The sequence below is a fragment of the Haematobia irritans genome, chromosome 2 (genome assembly GCF_050003625.1).
Source record: "Haematobia irritans isolate KBUSLIRL chromosome 2, ASM5000362v1, whole genome shotgun sequence".
Classification (NCBI taxonomy): Eukaryota; Metazoa; Arthropoda; class Insecta; order Diptera; family Muscidae; genus Haematobia; species Haematobia irritans.
The window spans coordinates 118,913,713-118,938,183 of NC_134398.1; the positions used below are offsets into that span (position 1 = coordinate 118,913,713).

The following is a 24,471-nucleotide window of genomic DNA, read 5'->3' on the forward strand; positions in this document are numbered from 1 at the left end:
AAAAAATTCGTTTCGTTTTCTTTTCAATAGTTTCGTAATCAATCAATCCCTCAATCTTTCATGTCCAATAGCTCGTATTAAAAATTGTAATAATAATATGTTAAGATTTAAAATGGATATGTGATGCATTGCATGGTACAATATTAAATTTTTGTTGTGAAAAAGTGTGTCCTGTTTGCACTATAAATTTGAACTTTTTTTTAACAAACTATGAAAGTTTTTTTTTTTTTTATATAAAACACCAATTTGTATCTACACACTGAATAAACAGGAACGAAGTTTTAGGCAAAAACAGTTTTCATTTGTCTTTTTATTTTTTTTTTTTTTGGTTTTTAATTGTGATTTTGATGACTTCGGGATTTTGTGATAAGATTTTTGATCAAAAGTATCTAGCAACACTGCTGCAGCCTTGATGAAAACGATTGGAGACTGGGCAATGGTGGTCACTGCTATCGATACCATACCATGTACTACTATTTAAGCCTGCGTACGTTATAAACTGAATACATTACTAACTCACTATGCTTGCTAATAATTTAATTTGAGAAGGAAACATGTAAAGTTTATATATGTTAAATATACATGTTTATGTACAAATCTAAAGGAATAAATATATTTATTCGTTTACGATACTAGAAATAGACACAAATCACTGTTGCTATGTTCCGTTCTTTGTTATTGTTTCCTTTTCTTCTTTTTTTTGTGGTGGAGTGGTGGTGGGGTTTGCACATTTTGATAGGTTTCAAAATTATAACAGAACTATACAAAAAATAGATATTATATTTTACCACGATTATCGATAAAAATCAACAACTGACATACACACAAAGAGAATTGTGTTGTTGCTAATACGAGTACATAACTCAATATACTTTGGCTAAATTGTTTGGCCTACATCGAATTCTAGGTTGATTGGTAAGTTGTTGCATTGCATATAAAATATTGAACTCCATCAAAGGAATTCGAAATGTGATTCGATGTCTTTATTTGGAAATTTTACATATTTTTATTTGTTTCTCTCTAAAAGATTGTAGAGCTAATATAGAAAGGCCATTATTCGAGCGTTTTTGGTTTAGTCACAAAAATATCGATATCTTCGTCACTTTTAATTAATTTTTTTAATTTATTGAGACAACTAAATATATCCTCCACCGTAAGCTGAGGGGTACATTAACTTTGTCATTCCATTTGTAATATTGATCTTACACACCATAAAGTATATATATTCTGGGTCGTGATGTAATTCTCAGCCGATCTAGCTATGTCCGTCCGGCTGTCCGCCCGTCTGTGAAAATCACGCCATCTTCTGAACGAAACTTTACCTATATCGGCCCATAATTATTTAGAACCATAAAAGACTAACTTAATACACTCACTCACTCATCCATTAGAAAATGTTATTTTTGTACGGAAATCGCGATTTATATCAATTCAAAAGTTGTACACCGATTGTAATGAAATAAAGCTCATTTTATTCGAAATATATTTAACTAACTGTTTCTGGGCCAAAACTGTGATTTTTGCCACATTTTTATTTTTTAGGAACGATATCTCTAAAACTACTTGGAAAGTTGAAAAACAATGTAAAGACGGCTGAAAGAGAATATTTTTTGGGATTTTCGGATTTTTTTTTAAAATTTAATTTGGTGAACCGTTTTCAAGTTATTCCAATATATGTAGCGGAAGTGCCTTGATTTTGAACATAAGGGTATATCTAGAAAACTCGAGCTGATAGAAAAAAAACCTAGTGCAGATTTGGATTCAACGTCCCAAATAACTTTAAAAACTATATTCAGTTCTTAATCAACAGAACCATTGTTCGCTTGTGTTATAGGTAAATAATATTATTATGTATAGAAGTTTAATTTTGTTAATACTATTTCTCTGTATTTGATATTTACTTATACAATGCAAAATGGATAAATTTCAAATGACATTAACCCAATGGTCAACTCATATATTAAATATTTATTATAGTATTATAATAATAAAAAGTATATACAGCAGTAAGTTCGGCCGGGCCGAATCTTAAATACCTACCACCATGAATCAAATATTAGGGTTTCCTTTGAAATTTTAGTGGGGTTTGATGACAGATATTATCCCAAGCAGAGCAGATCAACTAGTACACTTCCCCAAGATAAATTTCAAGATTTTACCTATGAATACTATATCTGATTCTGGATTTATAAGAACCATTTTTGTTTGAGTTTTAGAGGAATCATTAACATCTCTTGTAAGTGTGCAAGAAAATTATAAAATAACGTCTTGATTTTAAATCTTAAATCTGTAGATTTTCATCCGAGAAGTAAAATCTGGAAATTTTACATTGAGTTTCAAGCAATTTTCATGATCAGTGCGCCTTAGAAGGCGCATGGGAGTATAGATACTCTCAAGAAGTGAAATCGGTCTATATATATTTTATCCAAAATTGTTTACAAACTATTTGATTGAATTTAAACAGTGCAATATATGTTCAGTGAGATAGAAAATAAGAATTGTATTGATATAAACCGAAGACTATGACCTATGGTCGTCAGTCCCTTTGTATGTTACATTATTTCTTAGAAAAATTTTAAAGATTAAAAATTGAATTCGTACATCAATTCTTCTCTGTAATTTACACAAGTTTTTATAAAGCTTGCAAGTACTTTCCAATTTATAACGAGACCATTCAAAATTTGTATTAGCTCATTCTCATTAAGCGAAACCTTTTGGAAATATTGGTATCGAAATTCATTTAATGCTGGGCATTTGCATAAGAAATGCTGCAAATACTAGAATATTTACAATTTCCGGCAAATCGGAGAAAAGCTACGGTTTCTAGAAACCCAAGGAGTTAAATCGGGAGATCGTTCTTATGGGGGCTATACTAAAATATGGACCGATACTCACCGTTTTCGGCACACCTCTTTATGGCCCGAAAATACCTCTAGATTTCCAATTTCAGGCAAATAGGATAAAAACTTCGGATTCTAGAAGCCGAAGAAGTAAAATCGGGAAATCGGTCTATATGGGGGCTATACCAAAATATGGTCCTAAAATACATCTAGATTTCCAATTTCAGGCAAATTGGATAAAAACTACGGTTTCTATAAGCCCAAGACCCCAAATCGGGAGGTCGGTTTATATGGGGACCATACCAAAAAATGGACCGATACTCACCATTTTAGGCACACATTTTTATGGTTCTAAAGTACCTCTCGATTTCCAATTTCATGACAATTGAATAAAAACTGCGGATTCTAGAAGCCCAAGAAATAAAATCGGGAGATCGGTCTATATGGGGGCTATACCAAAACATGGGCCATTACTCACAATTTTCGGCACACCTCTTTACGGTCCGAAAATACCTCTAGATTTCCAATTTCAGGCAAATTGGATAAAAACTACGGTTTCTATAAGCCCAAGAGGTAAAATCGGGAGATCGGTCTATATGGGGGCTATACCAAAACATGGACCGATGCTCACCATTTTTGGCACACCTCTTTATGGTCATACAATACCTCTAGATTTAAAATTTCAGGCAAATTGGATAAAAACTACGATTTATATAAGCCCAAGACCCTAAATCGGGAGGTCAGTTTATATGGGGACTATATCAAAACCTGGACCGATATAGCCCATCTTCGAACTTGACCAGCCTACAGACAAAAGACGAGTTTGTGCAAAATTTCAGCACGATTGCTTCATTATTGAAGACTGTAGCGTGATTACAACAGACAGACGGACATGGTTATATCGTCTTACAATTTCTCCCTGATCAAGAATATATATACTTTATATAGTCGGAAATCGATATTTTGTCACCATTCTATGGTGGTGGGTATAAAAATCCATTATCTTCCAAGCTTTTCTTTCTCCTCGAGAAATAGACATAAAGAAATAAAGTGGGGAGCAAACCCGAGAGCATGTTTTCACTTTTTGCAATCTATATTAAATAGAAAATGTCTAGTTAGGCCCACAAAGATTGGACCGTTGATGACTGGAAAAAAGTTCTATGGTTAGATAAAACAAAAATAAATAAACAAAAATAAACCGCTTTCCATACAATGCAAAAGAATGGTAATGACTGGTAACGACAAAGTCTCCATATGATATTTTGCAATCACATTTGTCTAAGTTTGTGAGGTTTGCGCCTAACTTGATGTATTGTTTTTCATCAAGACGACAAACCCAAGCATACTTACTTAGTAAAGAAATGGTTGTCAGAGCAAAATTTTCAAATGCTCAAATGGCCACCAGAAAGCCCAGATTTCAATCCTATTGAGAATTTATGGTCTCTGGTTAAAGGCGCTTGAGTTTAGACCAAAGAGCATCAAAAATAGCGATGAGGTCTAAAGCCAAGTTCGGCACAATTAATCGGATGTTCCAAAAGAAATAATAAAAAACAATACTTTCTACTAAGTATGACAAGACGAGTTAAAGTGCAAAACTGGATGCCAGTTTTATTTGTATTTTATTTTAAAAAATACAGTAGCATAGGTATATAATTTATCTGAATGTACAGTTTTGTTTGACAATAAAGTAGAAATTAAAAAAATTGCGCTCCGTTTTGCTCCCCACTGTATGTGAAGTTGGACTGTTCTTAACAAGTATTGTGAGCAGACATTTTCGGTGGATATATTTTGAGTTTTAGTATGCTAAATATTCATGATCAAGTGGATGTGTGATAGGTATCAACTCAAGTGTTTTCACAAATGATTCCTTAGACTATCTATACTTTTCTATACTATTGTTGTTGCTGTTGAATATTCTCTCGGGTTATTTGTCCAAGTAGTTTATGGTCAATTAGATCTGGGTTGTGTTACTAGATTGTTAACATTTTCTCTGTGACATTTCGCAATCAATTATTTTTCTAATTAAAATTGGCTACCAAGGCAATGTTTCTGTTTTTGATGGAATGACAAACAAATTAACATTACTAAAGCTTCATTCATTTCCCTTAAAGAATCATACTCAGAAGCTCTATGGTTTTGACACTAGACCGGATCTAAGGCATTGCTAAAAAACAAGGATTTTATTGTGGGGAAATTTCTATCGTGATGGAACTGAAAATCAACAGGAATTAAGAACTTTAATGATGAGAAGTAGCGAAATGTTGCCAAATTTTGTTACCATACAAAGAATTGTTTTGAAGTATTCGATTGTCATCTGTAAAGATCAATACTAAGTTTGTGTTTCACGTGTGAATGTAAAAAATTTTTACGACCACTTATTACAGTGAAACCCATTCTTAAATTAACTAATGTTTTTAATATTTATAACGTGGAACGTATTTTAAACAAATAGGGTTTCACTATTTGTTTAAAATACCTTTATTATCAAAAAACAAGTAAGGAAAGTCTAAAGTCGGGCGGGGCCGACTATATTATACCCTGCACCACTTTGTAGATCTAAATTTTCGATATCATATCACACCCGTCAAATGTGTTGGGTGCTATATATAAAGGTTTGTCCCAAATACATACATTTATATATCACTCGATCTGGAAGAATTTGATAGACTTCTACAAAATCTATAGACTCAAAATTTAAGTCTGCTGATGCACTAGGGTGGAACACAATGTTAGTAAAAAAAATATGGGAAACGTTTAAATCTGAAGCAATTTTAAGGAAACTTCGAAAAAGTTTATTTATGATTTATCGCTCGATATATATGTATTAGAAGTTTAGGAAAATTAGAGTACTTTTACAACTTTTCGACAAAGCAGTGGCGATTTTACAAGGAAAATGTTGGTATTTTGACAATTTTTGTCGAAATCAGAAAAACATATACATAGGAGCTATATCTAAATCTGAACCGATTTCAACTAAATTTGGCACGCATAGCAAAAATGCTAATTCTACTCCCTGTGCAAAATTTCAACTAAATCGGAGTTAAAAATCGGCCTCTGTGGTCATATGAGTCTAAATCGGGCGAAAGCTATATATGGGAGCTATATCTAAATCTGAACCGATTTCAACCAAATTTGGCACGCATAGCAACAATGCTAATTCTACTCCCTGTGCAAAATTTCAACTAAATCGGACTTAAAAATTGGCCTCTGTGGTCATATGAGTGGAAATCGGGCGAAAGCTATATATGGGAGATATATCTAAATCTGAACCGATTTCAACAAAATTTGGCACGCATAGCTACAATGCTAATTCTACTCCCTTTGCAAAATTTCAACTAAATCGGAGCAAAAAGTTGGCCTCTGTGGTCATATGAGTGTAAATCGGCCGAAAGCTATATATTGGAGCTATATCTAAATCTGAACCGATATCAACCAAATTTGGCACACATATCTACAATGCTAATTCTACTCCCTGTGCAAAATTTCAACCAAATTGGGGTAAAACTCTGGCTTCTGGGACCGTATTAGTCCATATCGGGCGAAAGATATATATGGGAGCTATATCTAAATCTGAACCGATTTCAGTAAAATTTGGCACACTTAACTATAGTACTAATTGTTCTTCTTGAGCAAAATTTTAAGCAAATTAGGGTAAAACTCTTGCTTCTGGGGCCATATAAGTCCATATCGGGCGAAATATATATATGGGAGCTATATCTAAATCTGAACCGATTTCTTCCAAAATCAATAGGGATCTATTCTGAGCCAAAACACATACTTGTGCCAAATTTGGAGTCGATTGGACTAAAACTGCGACCTAGACTTTGATTACAAAAATGTGTTCACGGACAGACGGACATCGCTATATCGACTCAAGAGCCCACCCTGAGCATATTTGCCAAAGACACCATGTGTCTATCTCGTCTCCTTCTGGGTGTTGCAAACATATGCACTAACTTATAGTACCCTGTTCCACAGAGTGGCGCAGGGTAGAATAAAAAAGAAAAATACATCTTTAGCGCTTGCAAAGAAAAACATGTCAAATGGCGCCCAAAGAAAAAAATATTTTTCACAATGAGCATAACATTTTAGGTTATGATAATGGCATTTTAGATTGTGCAAAGAAAAAGGAAAGAAAAATCTCTTAAATGGGAGAAACATTTTTCTCAAAGATCATAACATGTTAGATGATGATAATGATATTATAATAGGACCAAAATTCTTTTCTTCAAGGTTATAACATCTTAAATGACCAACACTTTAATTTTATTAGCACTATGCTCACTGGTCGAACAGGGTTGCTGTAAAAAACATAACATGGTCGCCACAAAAACGCTCCAATCAACCATGCCAAACATGTTTCTTTTCTGCGTGCAATTCATAACTATATTCTCCTAAACGATTTTTTTTTTGAGAAACGAATGTCCTTTTCATGATAAACATGGTTGAAATCAATTTAATAAACACTCAAAAAAGTTTTCTTTTTTATTTTCTAACTCAGAAAAAAACTCAACGAAAATTTCTATAGCCTATTTAACTCTATTTCTGTTAATGAAAATTACGCAATATTATTTATACTTTTTCAAATATGAGACACTTTTCTTATTTTAATTATTTTTTCCTTACTTAAATGACCTGAACTAAAAATTAACTAAAATTCCAAATTCGCATAGTTTTCATCAAAAACAAAGTAATATTGAGGAATGTGTACATCAAGAAACGGAATATTAGTTTTGTTAATTTACATTTTATAAAACATAGATGTATATACACAATATCTTTATTTAAAAAAGAACACCGTCTTTAATTGGAATTTCGAAATCAATACCAAAATGACTTAGTGATGGTGAAACATTCTTGATCCAAGAATGTACCGAATTTGTGATAATATATTTACTACAAATTCGTTACATTCACCGATCTAAGTAAGTCACCAAATAGTAGTTTATGTTATCAAAATTCTCGTACGGACCACCTATATCACAGTGTCGGAAACTTCAATTAATATTCTTTGTTTTGATAAAATTTACGAGATATTCTCTAAATTGTTTGCAAGGATCTCACTCATCTCAGGTTTCACCGAATGCCAATGTTTACTGGGCATTTACAAACATACCCACACACTTATATAAACAGCAGAAAAAACTAGTGGGAACTAAAGAGATATATACTATACACAGACCGTTTGCACCATTATTACAATAAACAAAAACGACTACACCAAATACTAAACAATGCCATCACTCGCATTGCACATTAATATTGACATGCACATGTGCTTGGACTGCAGATCTCACCGTCTGTCTGTCATTTCATTCGTCCGCCAGTTTGCAATCTTGGCCCTTCAAATCTCTTCTCACCTTAGAGAAATAGCCAGCCACCTTTGGGTGAATGAGTGAGCGAATGCTTGGGTAAACTTGTAAATAGTTTCGTTCTCGCGTGTATTCTGTGTATGTTTGTTGGTGCATAAAAAATCCCCCCACAATAAGAGCCAAGCAAATGGAATAAAAGCTATCATAACGGTATAATGATGACAGATTTTCATAATTACAGGTGAGAAGTCGGAAGGAGAAGAACAAAAAATAATTGAGCACCCTAAACAAAAGCAAAAAAGGATGGCGATACTTACAAAAAAAGGTTTTGGCTAAAATGCCACGAGCAAGAGAAAAAATAATACGATGATGTTGTCAAAGATGCTGATGTTACCGTCGCCGCTGCTGTTTCCTTTGCTAGATGCCGAGGTTGTCTGAAGTCTTGCAACAGTTGTTGTTTTTCTTTGGTTGCAAAAGGTGTTTTTTCTTTTGTTTAATTAAGTTTTGCAATGTGGAATTTCTTATAAAAAAAGGTGCACAGAATATTGATTTTCTTCTTAATAAGTGCAGTGTATTAAAAATATTTTTCTTTTATTAAATCACAGATTTTTTGTTTTATTCAAAAAATATTTTTTGCTTCTAATTTTTTTATTTAATTTAGGGAATGTATTTCAATGGTAAACGAGGTATTCGAAGAGTAGAAAGGAGAAAAATACAGAGGGTAAACAACACAAAATATTGAAGGTTAAGGGCGGCCTTTTTATGTTGGAGATGACGGGAGGCTGGTTATTGTTTGGTTTTGTCCTTTACCGTTGTTGTGTAGCTGTTAAAATGTATTAGTAACCTTTCGCATATGAATTTACTTCTTTTTTCATTTGATTATTTGCATTGGCGACCTGTCAATGCTACAGAATACTTCTCCACATGGTTTGTTGGGGTATTGGGATAAAAGGAGAATAAGAGCGAGTGTTTTAGTTTTACTTTTGGTGTGTTTTAACTCCCCCCGGAGCACCTCCAATTGGCCTGACCCAAAAAAGTATGGCTGGCTGTTTTGTTTGTTTAACGTGTTACTTTCCTCCTTTTGCACACACGTACTTTCTAGTTAGCTGCCGTTTTTTGCTTCTGTTTTGCTTTTTTTGCACACAACACAACTGTAGTTTTTCTTCTCTTCAGGCGACTTTGCGCTGGTGAGAGATGGATGGATTATGGTTTAAAGTCGCGTGTTTCGCTAACGCTGCTGGCAACTCTGCTGAGGCAAGTAGAATATGTGTATAGTTTATGGTTTGTGATATTTTTGTTGCTGGTAGTGTTGCTGTTACTGCTTCCGCTGCTGCAGTTGAAGTTGTCGCCACTGTTGTTTTTGAGGGCTATTGTTGTGTGTTGTAACACTGCGTGACTCAGCTTTGGCTTGTCGTTGTTAAGTGGCGTTTCTTCAACACTAACTCTCCTGTATGAATCTCAGATTTTGGTGTGTCCTTGATTTGGAATAATGTGTAAAATATTTTTATTTGTATTAAAAATTGATTTTATTTTAAAAATTTCACTATATCTCAAAGAACAAGCAGATGTCACTCACACACAATGTAAACAAGTCCAATCTGTTCAACGACAAAATGGTGTTCAAATCAGATGTTGCGACACATATGTTTCCCGATAGATAATTTTCGCTATACCGTTCGTGTCTAGAGGAACAACCAATCTTTCTGAATTTCACCAACTTGCAAATATTTAGATATTAACTACAAAACACTAGGTTACCTTTCACTTTTGTTAATTTTTTCTAGTCTTGTTTTTTTTTTTTTGTTTAGCCTTAAGAAAACTAAATTTCCAGATATTTATGTATCTTTTTCTTTGTTGAATACAAAATATGTATGGTCTGGACACTTTCCTGATTTTATTTGATAATTTCTCTAATTTGTTTAATTTATTTTGTTTTCTAAATTTTGTTTGATGTTATGAAATTTTGAAATCTTCGGTATACAGTAGATTATTGCAAATATTCTTCTTTTCTTTTTCTTTAATAAATTGTGATGTTCACGTTTTGAATGTCTGCAATAATTCCTACTTATGATTTCGTTGTTCTTCTTCGGATACTGACTGGCGTTGTACTGATGTTTGCCCAAGGAGCAGATGTTGCATTACGGCTCTTTTCCACATTTTTTTGCATGCCTTTGTGTTTGTGTGAGTATAATAAGTGAATAGGATAGGGTTCTCTGTGTATCTCAGAGTGAACGCTTCAATGTACAATAATAATGTGTAAGTATTTTTGCTCCAAGTTTTGTTTTCTTATTTCGTCTCGTGACTTTTTGTTGTTGCCTCGTTGCGGCTGTTTTTATTACACCAGAGTACGAATGACAACAAGGGGCGGCTTTTTTTGTGTTGCGCTCATTCGGTTTGCATGTCGTCCTATAAAATTTTGCCAACAAACCATGGTGTTTTTATAGCAGCAATTCTTTATTCTCTCTCATTCACTAGCTCCGCATGTTGTTGCTTTCTTAGTACTAATTTAACGGTTAGTTTAGCTAAAAGAGAGCAGGAATTTATCTCACTTGGTTTGTACCACCCCTAAATTACAGTAGTTTGTTGCTTTAGTCATATGTTATTGTTGTTGTTGCATTTCACGAATTGACATTTTGATAAGTGTACACGTGCCGTTGATGTTGTCCGCCACATTTGCCGGTATTTGTATATGAAAAACTTTGTATGAGTAATGTTGGCATGTCTGCCAAAGCCCCCTATTAACCCTTTAAGGCCCAAAAAATATAGGTCTAATATGAGAGATTATTTTACCGAAATTTTTGGACACAATATTTATTTAAAATTAATTACACTTAATTAAAAGAAGTTTTTGCTGGTAAGTAAAGGGCGGTTTGTTTTAATTGACCAATTTTGAAGCAAACGCAAACTGTATAGGAAAATTTTTATAATTCAGTTTTACTATTGTCCCTGTTCTGGTTTACTATTTTCTTCTAACCATATAATTTGAACTACAAAAAGTTCTAATTCCAAATTTTAAGTCTCCAAGTAAAAATTTGAATTCATTCGTTTTACTGCTTTTTTCTTCCTGTGCTGTCAATGTGGTTTAAAAGCGTGTTAACGAGAACTTAAAATCCGCTCCCGCTCCGGAGAAAAACAAATCGCTTCGCTCCGAAAAAAAATGCGCTCCGCTCCACGCTCCTTCTTAGAGAAAATTATTTATTTATATATTTATAATCATACTAAATTTGAAAATAAACATCCATACATATTCTGCTTCAAGCTTATATATTTTCAGAATGTGTTCAAACAAAAATTGTTTGCACTGTGCAAACATATAATGTTTCACGATAAGGATATCTTTTTTAAAACGCCAAATAGTTAATTCCAATTTTTAAATATTTGTTTGCTTGCAGCAAAATATCTTCATATTTGTCTACACGAAATTTCCAAATTAATATACATATGTTTGCATCCAGAGATATTATATATAAAAAAATGTAATGACCCAAACATAATATGTTCTAACATATAAACATATGTGTCCCAAGTATGTAGTTTATGAACTTTATATGGTTGCACTTAAAAATTATGTGCTAAAAATTTGAAAATGTTTACACCGAAACGTATGAAAAACACTCTTTTTCGATCGTGAGGTTTTCGACCTTTATTTGCGAATTCATTTTTATTTTTCGAAAACATACTACTACATACTACTAAATCCCGTAAGGAAAGTCTTATGTCTGGCGGATCCGATTATATTATATCTTGCACCACTTTCTAGATCTACATTTTCGATACCATCTCAAACCTTCAAATTTGTTGGGTGCTCTATATCTTGCTTTATTTTCCCATTAAAAATTTTCTCTAGACATGAATGGAGAGCCACCGTGGTGCAATGGTTAGCATGCCCGTCTTGCAAACACAGGGTCGTGGGTTCAAACCCAGTTTCGACCAAACACCAAAAAGTTTTTCAGCGGTGGATTATCCCACCTCAGTAATGCTGGTGACATTTCTGAGTGTTTCAAAGCTTCTCTAAGTGGTTTCACTGCAATGTGGAACGCCGTTCGGACTCCCTTGTCATTGAGCTTAACATGGAATCGGGCAGAACTCAGTGATAAGAGAGAAGTTCACCAATGTGGTATCACAATGGACTGAATAGTCTAAGTGAGCCTGATACGTCGGGCTGCCACCTAACCTAACCTAGTGATATACGAAGTTCATGATGGACGCATTTGTAGAAATGTCACCAGCATTACTGAGGTGGGATAATCCACCGCTGAAAAGCTTTTTGATGTTCGGTCCCCTGTATGCAGGGGACCCTGTGTATGCAAGGCGGGCATGCTAACCATTGCACCACGGTGGCTTTGGGGGTCGACAATTTTTCAGTGTAAGCACATCTCATATAAGAGCAAGTTGAGATTAGAGTTGTTCGCGTGCTATAAAAAAAAACAAATTCATATAAGAAACAAGTAAGGAAAGTCTAAAGTCGGGCGGGGCCGACTATATTATACCCTGCACCACTTTGTAGATCCAAATTTTCGATACCATATTACATCCGTCAACTGTGTTGGGGGCTATATGTAAAGGTTTGTCCAAATACATACATTTAAATATCACTCGATCTGGAAAGACGACTTCTACAAAATCTATAGACTCAAAATTTAAGTCAGCTAATGCACTAGGGTGGAACACAATTTTAGTAAAAAAATATGGGAAACATTTAAATCTGAAGCAATTTTAAGGAATCTTCGCAAAAGTTTATTTATGATTTATCGCTCGATATATATGTATTTGAAGTTTAGGAAAATTAGAGTCATTTTTACAACTTTTCGACTAAACAGTGGCGATTTTACAAGGAAAATGTTGGTATTTGGACCATTTTTGTCGAAATCAGAAAAACATAAATATGGGAGATATATCTAAATCTGAACCGATTTCAACCAAATTCGGCACGCATAGCTATAATGCTAATTCTACTTCCTTTGCAAAATTTCAACTAAATCGGAGCAAAAAAATTGGCCTCTCTGGTCGTATGAGTGTAAATCGGGCGAAAGCTATATATGGGAGCTATATCTAAATCTGAACCGATTTCAAAAAATTGGCACGCATAGCTACAATGCTAATTCTACTCCCTGTGCAAAATTTCAACTAAATCGGAGTTAAAAATTGACCTCTGTGGTCATATGAGTGTAAGTCAGGCGAAAGCTATATATGAGAGATATATCTAAATCTGAACCGATTTCAACCAAAATTGGCACGCATAGCTACAATGCTAATTCTACTCCCTGTGCAAAATTTCAACTAAATCGGAGTTAAAAATTGGCCTCTGTGGTCATATGAGTGTAAATCGGGCGAAAGCTATATATGGGAGCTATATCTAAATCTGAACCGATTTCAATAAAATTTGGCACACTTGACTACACTACTAATTGTACTCCTTGTGCAAAATTTCAACCAAATTGGGGTAAAACTCTGGATTCTGGGACCGTATTAGTCCATATCGGGCGATAGATATATATGGGAGCTATATCTAAATCTGAACCGATCCAAAATCAATAGGGATCTATTCTGAGCCAAAACACAGACTTGTGCCAAATTTGAAGTCGATTGGACTAAAACTGTGACCTAGACTTTGATTACAAAAATGTGTTCACGGACAGACGGACATCGCTATATCGACTCAGGAACCCACCCTGAGCATTTTTGCCAAAGACACCATGTGTCTATCTCGTCTCCTTCTGGGTGTTGCAAACATATGCACTAACTTATAATACCCTGTTCCACAGTGTGGCGCAGGGTATAAAAAGATATGGGTTACTATGTCTTTATTAAACCGTGATCTACTGTAGTTCAACGTTAGTACTATTCCCGTTGGTTGGCATCACTCACATATATAAGGGCATCTCTATTTCCGCTTTTATTTGTGAGCATGGTATGTGAAAGCATGCGGTACGATAAAGGCATCCTACCCCAGTGAATGGCGAATTCTCCTCGATACTATTGTGTTCTGCGACTTGTATGAATAGGAAATGCATTCATTTCATTCTTACTTGTATCTCTCAGTAATCTGCAGGGGTGGTTAACTCAGCCATTACATGCTCATGCTCTGTGAGAGGGGGAGAGAAAATAAATATAACGATATTATTCTCCACCTTGAAAGTTATGAACACTTTTGCTATAAAATTTATCGAAAGCGAATCTGCATTGCACGTGCTTCCGTTTTTTTCCATTGCTGAAGATTTGGAACAACAACAGTCTGCTGATAAATTCCTCATATTCCCACGAGCGGTTCCATATGAAGCATAATTGTGTCTGTATCCATAATTCGGAAATGTAAATATCCGCAATATCTACATGCATACCAGACAGAATTCCTACTCTTATATGTGTGAGTGTGTGTGTGCGTGCGTGTAGGTGGAATGGTATACATAAACAATTGTCAAGTAAACAATTGAGTAGCTCAAATCGCTTTATCCAATTCCTCAACTGATCTGGACGAATCACGTGGAAATTAGGTGATGCAAAGTGTGAGGAAGTATGAATCATTCAATCAAAAGGTGGTTTGTTGTTCACTCAATCCAAGAATAATGATTAGTTGACACATTACGACTTAAGATTATTAAAGCGACCGCATTAATTAGAGACTTGCTATTATATTCACACGCCATAACACACGCTATATATATCAAACTCAACGATTGGCCTATTGTGCAGTCATATAATCGTTTCCCACGTATTTTTAACCTCCTCAATACACACAAAAAAGTTTCTTGAAAATTTTTCCAATTAAAGTTTTAATTGAGTTTTAAAAAATATTCAATTAAAAATTTAATTGATTCAACAAATTTTTTAATTGAAACAAAAATCAATCACAAAAATAATAATATCAATTAATTTTTTAATTGGATCAATTAACTTTTTAATTGACCTTCAATTAATTTTTTAACTGATACTATCATTTCTGTGATTGAAGACATTTCAATTAAAAATTAATTGGATCAATTAATTTCGTGATTGAATCAGAAAAAAAAATTTTTTTATGTGTATGTGTAGACATTTCTCAAACTAACCTGCTCCATAATATTGCCAAGAGTAGCTCGATAATATAGGCATTATTAAACAGAGTATAGTTCTATTCTCTCCTTTTGGTCCGTTAATTAGTCTCTAAATGTTTTCCATAGGATTAAGCTATCAGACGTAAGGTTGTTTTTCGCAAATAAACGACGCATTTTATTGCATTGTTCCCAACGTTTTGACAATTTTTTGTTGTCTTAATCATTACGAATTATTTAATTTAAATTACATTGAATTATTGTATACACGAAACATATAAAACAACATAAAGCATAAATTAAAACTAATATCACAGCCGGGGTTTTAGGATATCAACACTATAAACAGCATTTATATTGTCACTTATATTGACTTATATGTTATATAAGCTCTTTTAATTCATATTTTTATAACTCGTTTTTTAATGGAAGTTAAAAACAGTGTAGGAATTAATAAAATGGAAAACATTTTTTAAATTTGTAGTAAAAATTCTAATTTTTGAAAATGTTTAAGGTCAAACGTTTCAGACAAGCGTTAGAATGCATTGAAAATCATAAAAAAGTTTATAAAAAATATTAATATGGCAAAATATCACAAAAATTTGTACTCACACCTAAAACACTTAATTCGGACCACACCTTAAGAAGGCAATTAAATTCAGTGCAACGGCTGTTGAAATGGTGGGCATTCATTCTATGAACTCACACCTAAAACACTTAATTCGGACCACACCTTAAGAAGGCAATTAAATTCAGTGCAACGGCTGTTGAAATGGTGGGCATTCATTCTATGATAAGCTCATGTTAAATCCATCGCTTTTGTGCCAATTTTACATCACTTCCGTATCCAAAAAGAACATTTTCACTGCTATTTTGGAAACGCTTTTTTTGCTGAGCCTTTATAGACACCCTAATATAAACCGATCAAGAACTAAATAGGATAATATATATTTTGTTTTTCTAACCGCCACCCACGTAATTCGATTGACAGCCTTTAGTAGAAGTTTCCGATCAATCCATGGTAAAGGGTAAAAAAGATTCAGCCGATCTTACTGACGTATATATATGTTTTTGTTATAGTCTGCAAAGTATACCCCCTAATTTGACTGAGATTTGTGCGCAGGAAGCGAAATGCGTAAAAACCAAAGGTTAGGCGGATACCTCTAATGATTCGGTGGCTAAACGAGATGTTTGGGCCGGCACATTATCATGATAAAGATAATTTTCTTTGTGTCTCCATTGTGCATGGCCAAAATTTGAGAAGTAATGTAATGAATTTCTCAAGAGTTTCCCAATATGTATTCTAGCATAAACTGTAGAAATATATGTTTGAAAGTCTATTGAATATAAGCAAGTCTCCAACGTATTAAATAAAGGCAGTGCATAATAAAGACAGTCATTAAAACAAAGGCAAATATTATAGTTTTGACGAAATAATATTCAAACCTCTTAACATAAGTTGGATTCCACTTGCATTAGCTATTTCCCATTTGGAACACAACAGTTTCACTAGAATTCTCATCGGAAATAATGTGAGTAAAGGATATCACAAACGTCAACATGCATGTATATGTCTCCGTTGACAAATGATGATTTTATAATTTCCTGCACGAGATTATCATTAATTGGTATTTCCCCACTGGACCAACCAACACTGCTTCGGAGCAATATATTATCGCTCCATAAGTAGAACGTTTTTCTTGATTACGTGTATTTGGATCATTAAAAGTTGTTGGTGACCTGTTGGTAGGGCTAATAAAAAATAGCACATCATTAGTCATGACTTCTTCTCCACGGTGAGATTTGATCGATGGCTGTGGAAAGCTAATAATCCTTGTAAAAAAGTCAAAAACAGCTAAAATCCCAAACACTAGCCGAAGAATTTGATACAAAGGGCAAGTTGGAAAATGCGTCACGCAATTTTGACTTTGGCAACAAATTTTCTTATGTAATATTTACTTTATAGGATTGTAAATGTGTACAGTGACTCAAAACAAAAATTTAATTTTGAACGAAAGGGAAAATGAAAATATGTATATTCGCATCCCGTAGTTGTATATTTATGCTCCTCTCAAAAACTCGACTGACATTATTCGTATAGATTAATAATCGTAAATAGCTCCCAAAATAAATCCTCAGATATAAACATTCTAAAGCTTCGTGGATGTGGACATTCTGTACTGAAAGAAGAGTTTTCTCTTTTAGACATTCGAACATTTCTTTAGATACTAAAAAGCTTCTCTTTGAGAGCAAATAACTCTGATTTCATGATTTCAAGTTTAGAGACAGTCGATTGTCACGAAATCAGATTTATTTGCTCTCAAAGAAAATATATTACAACAAAGGGGAATTTGTTTTATTTGCATTGTTTTACATATATTGTCCCAAACAGTCCCAACAGTCGATTTTATGTTCAATGCATCGTAACATTTGTAAAGGGATCCAGGAATTAATTAATTCCTGGATCCCTTTAATTAAAAGGAATTAACTAAAAAGTGGCACAATAATCTAAAAAGTGTGGCGTTTAGTGACACGACAAGAGGCACAATGGTAATACTGGGGAACATCTACCAAATACACCGATTTTTCTAGTTTTCGTATTTTTCTTTAAAAAAAAAGTCATTTATTGGCCAAACATAAATAAGGAGGCCTTCCCAGGCCACTTTTTTCATGCGATGATAAGGATGGGGTCGGTGTCTATGCCCTTGTCGTTGTTTTCAAGCGAACATGTGTACCACTTGTTACCGGATTACTTCCCCTAACTGATAATTTCAAGGAGCGAATCTCGTTATTACGAGGGTTGTCTTTTATATTTCGTAATTGGAGAACAAAAACAAATATTGATCAACGAAAATCGCTTTATTGCTTTAAAAATATTCCCCATTGAGATCTATACACTTTTGCATATCTTTGAACAATTGTCGAAACACTTTTGTCACTCTGGTTAATGTATCTCCAAAACATGCATTCTGAACACATCACAAACATTTCTTTTAAAGCGCATCCCGCGATCCCCTATCAATTTTTTTCACTTCCGATGCAGTCCTGTTGGACAAGCTTTAGAAAGTACGGAATTAGGCCCTTGTAAGTGAAAATTTTAGTTTTGACAATTAAATTTCGCAAAAAAAAAGAATAGAAAATCAATAAGAAAGTAAAAAAAATAATAAACAAAAAAATTATCCCGCTGGGATTTGAACCTGTACCGTTTGCCTTTTTCAGTTCCCTGGAACTTCTTTTGAGAAGGTTTTGTAAATTAAAAACATATATTTTAACAAAAATATATGCCGAAGATAAGAAAATAAACAAGTATATACGGCCGTAAGTTTGGCCAGGCCGAATCTTATGTACCCTCCACCATGGATTGCGTAGAAACTTCTACGAAAGACTGTCATCCACAATCGAATTAATTGGGTTGTGTTATCTTAAAACTTCTTAACATCGTTTTCTAAATTGTGAGTTAGTGGTATATTAGACAAAAAAGTTATGTATAGGTAAGTCTACAAATAATTACGAATCGATATGGACTTTTGCACGGTACATAGAGAGCCAGAATTGAAATATGGGGGACGCTTATATGTGGGCTATATACAATTGAACTTGATATGGACCAATTTTTGTGTGATTGGGGATCGATTTATCTGAGGGATATATATATATATATATATATATATATATATATATATATATATATATATATATATATATATATATATATATATATATATATATATATATATATATATATATATATATATATATATATATATATATATATATATATATATATCTATAGACCGATATGGAACTAGTTAGGCATGGTTGTTAACGTCCATATACTAGCATATACTAGCAATGTACCAAATTTCAACTGACTCGGATGAAATTTGCTCCTCCAAGTGGCTCCAAAACCAAATCTCGGTATCGGTTTATATGGTGGCTATATATGATTATGGACTGATAAGGACCACTTTTGGCATGGTTGTTAAATATCATATAACATACTAACATCACGTACCAAATTTCAACCGAATCGGATGAATTTTTCTCTTCCAAGGGGCTCCGGAGGTCAAATCTGGGGATCGGTTTATATGGGGGCTATATATAATTATGGACCGATGTGGACCAATTTATGCATGGTTGTTAGAGACCATATACCAACACCATGTACCAAATTTCAGCCGGATCGGATGAAATTTGCTTCTCTAAGAGGCTCGGCAAGCCAAATCGGGGGATCGGTTTATATGGGGGCTATATATAATTATGGACCGATGTGGACCAATTTGTGCATGGTTGTTAGAGACCGTATACTAACACCATGTACAAAATTTCAGCCGGATCGGATGAAATTTGCTGATATGGCCCATTTTCAATACCATCCGACCTACATCGATAACAACTACTTGTGCCAAGTTTCAAGTCGATAGCTTGTTTCGTTCGGAAGTTAGCGTGATTTCCACAGACGGACGGACGGACATGCTTAGATCGACTCAGAATTTCACCACGACCCAGAATATATATACTTTATGGGGTCTTAGAGCAATATTTCGATGTGTTACACACGGAATGACAAAGTTAATATACCCCCATCCTATGGTGGAGGGTATAAAAACGATGTATAACAAAAAAATATTCGATAAAAAAATTGCCGCTGGTAAGATTTGAATCAGTGTTCTTTAGTTTTTCATTCATAATAAAAAAGAACATCTCAGGAAGTAGTGAGAATTTCATGTCGTGGTGTCGTATTAGGTTCATATCTCAAACATTTGAATAGACGTTTTGATGCATCGTGTTCAATGGCGTTTGTGACTGAGTGTGCTAAAGCGTTCCTTTACAGTGCCAAAAGACTTCAACCCCCGGTGGAATCGAAGAAGTTTTCAATTTGTAAAAATTAGATAATAAAAGTATAACAAAAAAATACTGATAAAAATAAAAAGGTGAAATTGGAAAAAAATTGTTTTTTAGTTTTTTCTTTTAATTTCTTCATCCAAATGAACTTCTAAAGCAATAGGTTTGGTTAGGTGTCAGCCCAATGTATCAGGCTCACTTAGACTATTCAGTCCTTTGTGATACCACATTGGTGAACTTCTCTCTTCTAAAGCAATGCAAAGGATCGAAAAATGGATACTTTCGTCCTATGACAAGCCCATGTAAAATTCATTGAAGATGATCCAAGTTTGTACTACTCCCGGATCATAAATTGGGGATCCAAACTACTTTTTTGGAATCTCTTTTTTGCTGGGCTCTCCTATAAGTTTACGTACGGGAATAAAACGAAGTCATTCGGTGTCAAGTCAGGATTATACGGCGGGCGACCCATCAAATCGATGTTTTTAGTGCTCCAAAATGCAGTTGTTTAAGCCGATGTGTGAGGGATCGCATTTTCGTGGTAAAGAGTGATCCATCTTCGGCTGTTGGTTTTCCTGATGTCTCGTAAGGTAAGACAACTGGCAACAAAACGGTTGTGTAAGAATCAGAATTGACTGTTCTGCGTTGTTTTAGTGGTACGACATGACCGGATTTTCCGAAGAAAAAGTGGCGACCATTTGCTTTGAAACGCTTCGAGCGCGTCCAATTTTGTTGGATTTGACCCATTTTGAAACACCCGTACAGTCGACTACTGTTTATTTTCGGGCTCATACGCGTAAACCGTAAATAAATTTTGTACGGCCGTTAAAAAAAGTTCAAAGCTAACAAAAGCAGAAAAAACATTTTTACACTTCTCAATGTATCTCTCATAGTAAGCATGAACTAATATGGTAATGATTTGGCCCCAAAGATTTTTTTTTTTTAAATTTTGGTTGATATACACTTTCATGACAAGGAAGAATTACGTAAATTCTCGTAAAAAATCCAAATCCATGTTTAAGAAATAAAATACAATTTAGCTCAATTTTCGCACGATATAGTTCATTTTCCCCATAAAATAGCAGACCTTTTATTTGTTACATAACTTAAAGTTATTTTACAAAATATGCTGAAGTAAATTAAATTAATTTCTATTTTTTTTTGTTTTTTTGAAGCAACTTTACCAACTTTCCTGTCAAAAATCCTATTAACAGGTATGAATGCAGCCTGTGTAAGATTAAGTTACAACTTCGTCTTCGGTATACCAACAATATTACTTTTACATTGGAATATAATTGGAGGAAAGTGCTGCGGTGCAAGCATACCAGCAGTCGAAAAATAAGTACTTAGTCGCAAGCCCAACAGCTCCTCAAAAATAAATAACAGTTTTACCATAAATATATTCAAAAAACGCAAGCATTTTGCTCTCTTTTCTATTTATAGATTTTATTCTCTCATGTTGTTAAGATTTGTAGTCATTTTCTACCTCTTCCTCCGTTTATACTATGGTACAATTTGTATATTAAAACTTTCATTGCCGCCAGGAGGAATCGAACTCAGAACAATTAGTTTTGTAATCCAATACACTATACCCTTCTTCACGGCCTGAATCTATTCAATGGTGTAATTTTGCAATATAAATGATATATTACACACAAAAAAATGCTGTTTCAATCACGAAATTAGTCGATTCAATTAATTTTTTAATTGACATGTCTTCAATCACAGAAATGATAGTATCAATTAAAAAATTAATTGATCCAATTAAAGAATTAATTGATACTATTAATTTTTGTTTCAATTAAAAAAATTGTTGAATCAACTACATTTTTAATTGAATGTATTTTTTCTGTATATGCCGTATTTTTGCATAACTTAAAAAACAAGGGTATGTTTTATTGACATCATATCAATTAATATGTTGCTACACGGACTAAAAAGACTGTTTTTCATATGTTTGGGTATAAACATTATATGTTTGGAACTCAAATTTTTAAACACAATATTTTTGAGTGCAAACATATAATGTTCATAAACCAGCATAATATGTTAATATGTTAATATGTTAGAACATATTATGTTTGGGACATAAAATGTTTGTAAATATAATATGCTTGGATGCAAACATATATTAATTTAGAAATAGCCCATAAACATATATGTGTTTACAAAGAGAGACAAAGTGTATGCTGGAAGTAAAATAATGAAAGTAACCAATTGGCGCATTACAAATATATATACACAAAGAAAATTTCATTAAATATAGGAAAAATACTACGTGTGAATATAAACAAGTATAAATTTACATATTATGAGTAAACATATATATGTTGTGATATAAGACTTCGCCAAAAATTGTATATGCTTAAGTAAAATATTAAAATGAGTATTCGGAGAGAAAATTCATTCGGAACCAAGATAAAATATATTTGAAAAAAAGAGCATGAGTTTTGTTTATCATTTTCGCATTACGGGCACAATTTTTTTGTTTCGTCAAAACAAATCGGAACGTAGGACGAGTAAGTCAAAATATTCAAACAAAGGTAATTAAAGGTATCTTCATAAAAACTAACGAAAGGGCACTATACACTGAACAAAAAGCATGTCCGGTTCCAAAGATTGTGTCTCCACTTTAACAATTTTGGTATTGATTTCGAACCAAAGAAGCGGAGAATACAAGTAAGGATGCTTTTAAGACACAATTCTCTTTTAAATGGGGTTTTGTGTACTTGACTCTACGAAACACATTTCAATTTTTCGCTTTTTCAGCTTTTTTCATATGCTATAAAATGTCCGTTAAAAACAAGACTTCCAGTTGAAATTATGCTATGTTTCAAGTAAAAATGTCTTTAAAATAAAGTAATGAAAAACATATGCTATTTTTTAATGATAGTTTCATTAATTCTAAAGAATTTTTCTGAATTATTAAAGTCAAGTTGACCTTAGTCCAAAAATTTGTTCTTTCATGTTATGATACCCATTTTTAAGTCAAATCACTTAATTATAACGACAACACGACTTCATTGAAAGTATCGACCTTTGAACATGGAAAAAACTTTATATTAGAGAAATGCGTCTTCTAAGCTAAGCAAAAGTTGTATTCTTATTTTAAGGACATGAACTTTTTGGCCTCACGACAATATTTTTTCAATGCACTCTTTTTAGAGTTGAGAAAGTAAAATGAAAACAGGGCGAAACAGTGAAAAATTAAACAGTAAGATCTATAAAAACAAAGATTAGTTCCTCTTCCTTAATGAGTAGTCCAAGAGGAGTTGACGGATTTTTTCGAAAATAAAAGCGGGCGTTAGGTTAGGTTAAAGTGGCAGCCCGATTAAATTTCAGGCTCACTTAGACTATTCAGTCCATTGTGATACCACATTTAACTAAAAGTACCTATTACATATGGGCACTTCTAGTCTTAACCACTGAACCTTCTCTATTATTTACTTTTGTGGAACCAACCAGATTGCTCCAAAAACATTAACAAACTGCTTAAGTTAACGTTTTCCAGGTCAGCCAGTAATCTAAAGCTATACGCTCCTAAAATTCGCTTACGCCTTACACAAAAAGCAGGACACTCACACAAGAGGTGTTTAATTGATTCCTTTTCCTCCACGTTATGACAGCTTATACAATAGTCATTATACTTCGCACCTATAGTTTTTGCAAATTCGCCTATCAGGCAGCGACCCGTTATAGCAGATATTAGGAGTGCTATCTGACGCCTTGAGAACACTAGCATATCTAGTGTGCGGTTTAAGTTTAAATGGGGCCATATTTGCTTGGTGTCGTTACAACCCTTACAATTTTCCCATCGAATATTGGCCATCATAACAGCCTTCTCACGCAGTAAGAGCTTGCAGGTGGCCAGAGGCATACCAACAGATTCTAGTTCCCCTGGAATATGTAAGGTAGTTCCTAGCCTTGCTAACACATCTGCTTCACAGTTCCCTGGTATGTTCCTATGACCAGGTACCCATATTAGGTGAATATTGTACTGCTCAGCCATCTCGTTGAGAGATTTGCGGCAGTCTATGGCCGTTTTTGAGTTAAGGAACACAGAGTCCAAGGATTTTATTGCAGGTTGACTGTCTGAGTATATATTAATGCCAATATTTGTTGGAACATTACTTCTCAGCCAATTCACCACCTCTCTTATTGCCAATATTTCAGCCTGAAAAACACTACAGTGATTAGGTAATCTTTTCGCTATTCGAATTTCCAGATCTTTAGAATATACTCCGAACCCCACTTGTCCATTCAATTTGGAGCCATCAGTATAGAAATCTATATATCTTTTATTCCCCGGGGTCTGTGTACACCACGCCTCACTGTTGGGAATTAGAGTTTCAAACTTTTTGTCGAAAAGTGGTTTTGCCAGGGTGTAATCCACTACGTTAGGCACATCTGGCATTACTTTGAGGACCGAACTATGACCGTACA

The 24,471-nt window shown here is 33.9% G+C and overlaps 1 protein-coding gene across 2 annotated transcripts in view; it reads right to left on the reverse strand.

Annotated features, from left to right (window-relative positions):
• LOC142226095 (uncharacterized) overlaps positions 1 to 10,274 on the reverse strand; it is an 87,767-nt gene extending 77,493 nt beyond the window's left edge. The window contains exons 1-2 of one of the 2 annotated variants that reach the window (XM_075295970.1): positions 9,911 to 10,274; positions 8,470 to 9,627 (exon numbers count right to left, since the gene is read on the reverse strand). The gene's annotated coding sequence lies outside the window, so the exon portion shown is untranslated. Of the gene's footprint in view, positions 1 to 8,469; positions 9,628 to 9,728 lie in introns of both variants that reach the window. The other variant, XM_075295969.1, reaches the window with a different exon arrangement.
• Between the last annotated feature and the right edge of the window lie 14,197 nt (positions 10,275 to 24,471).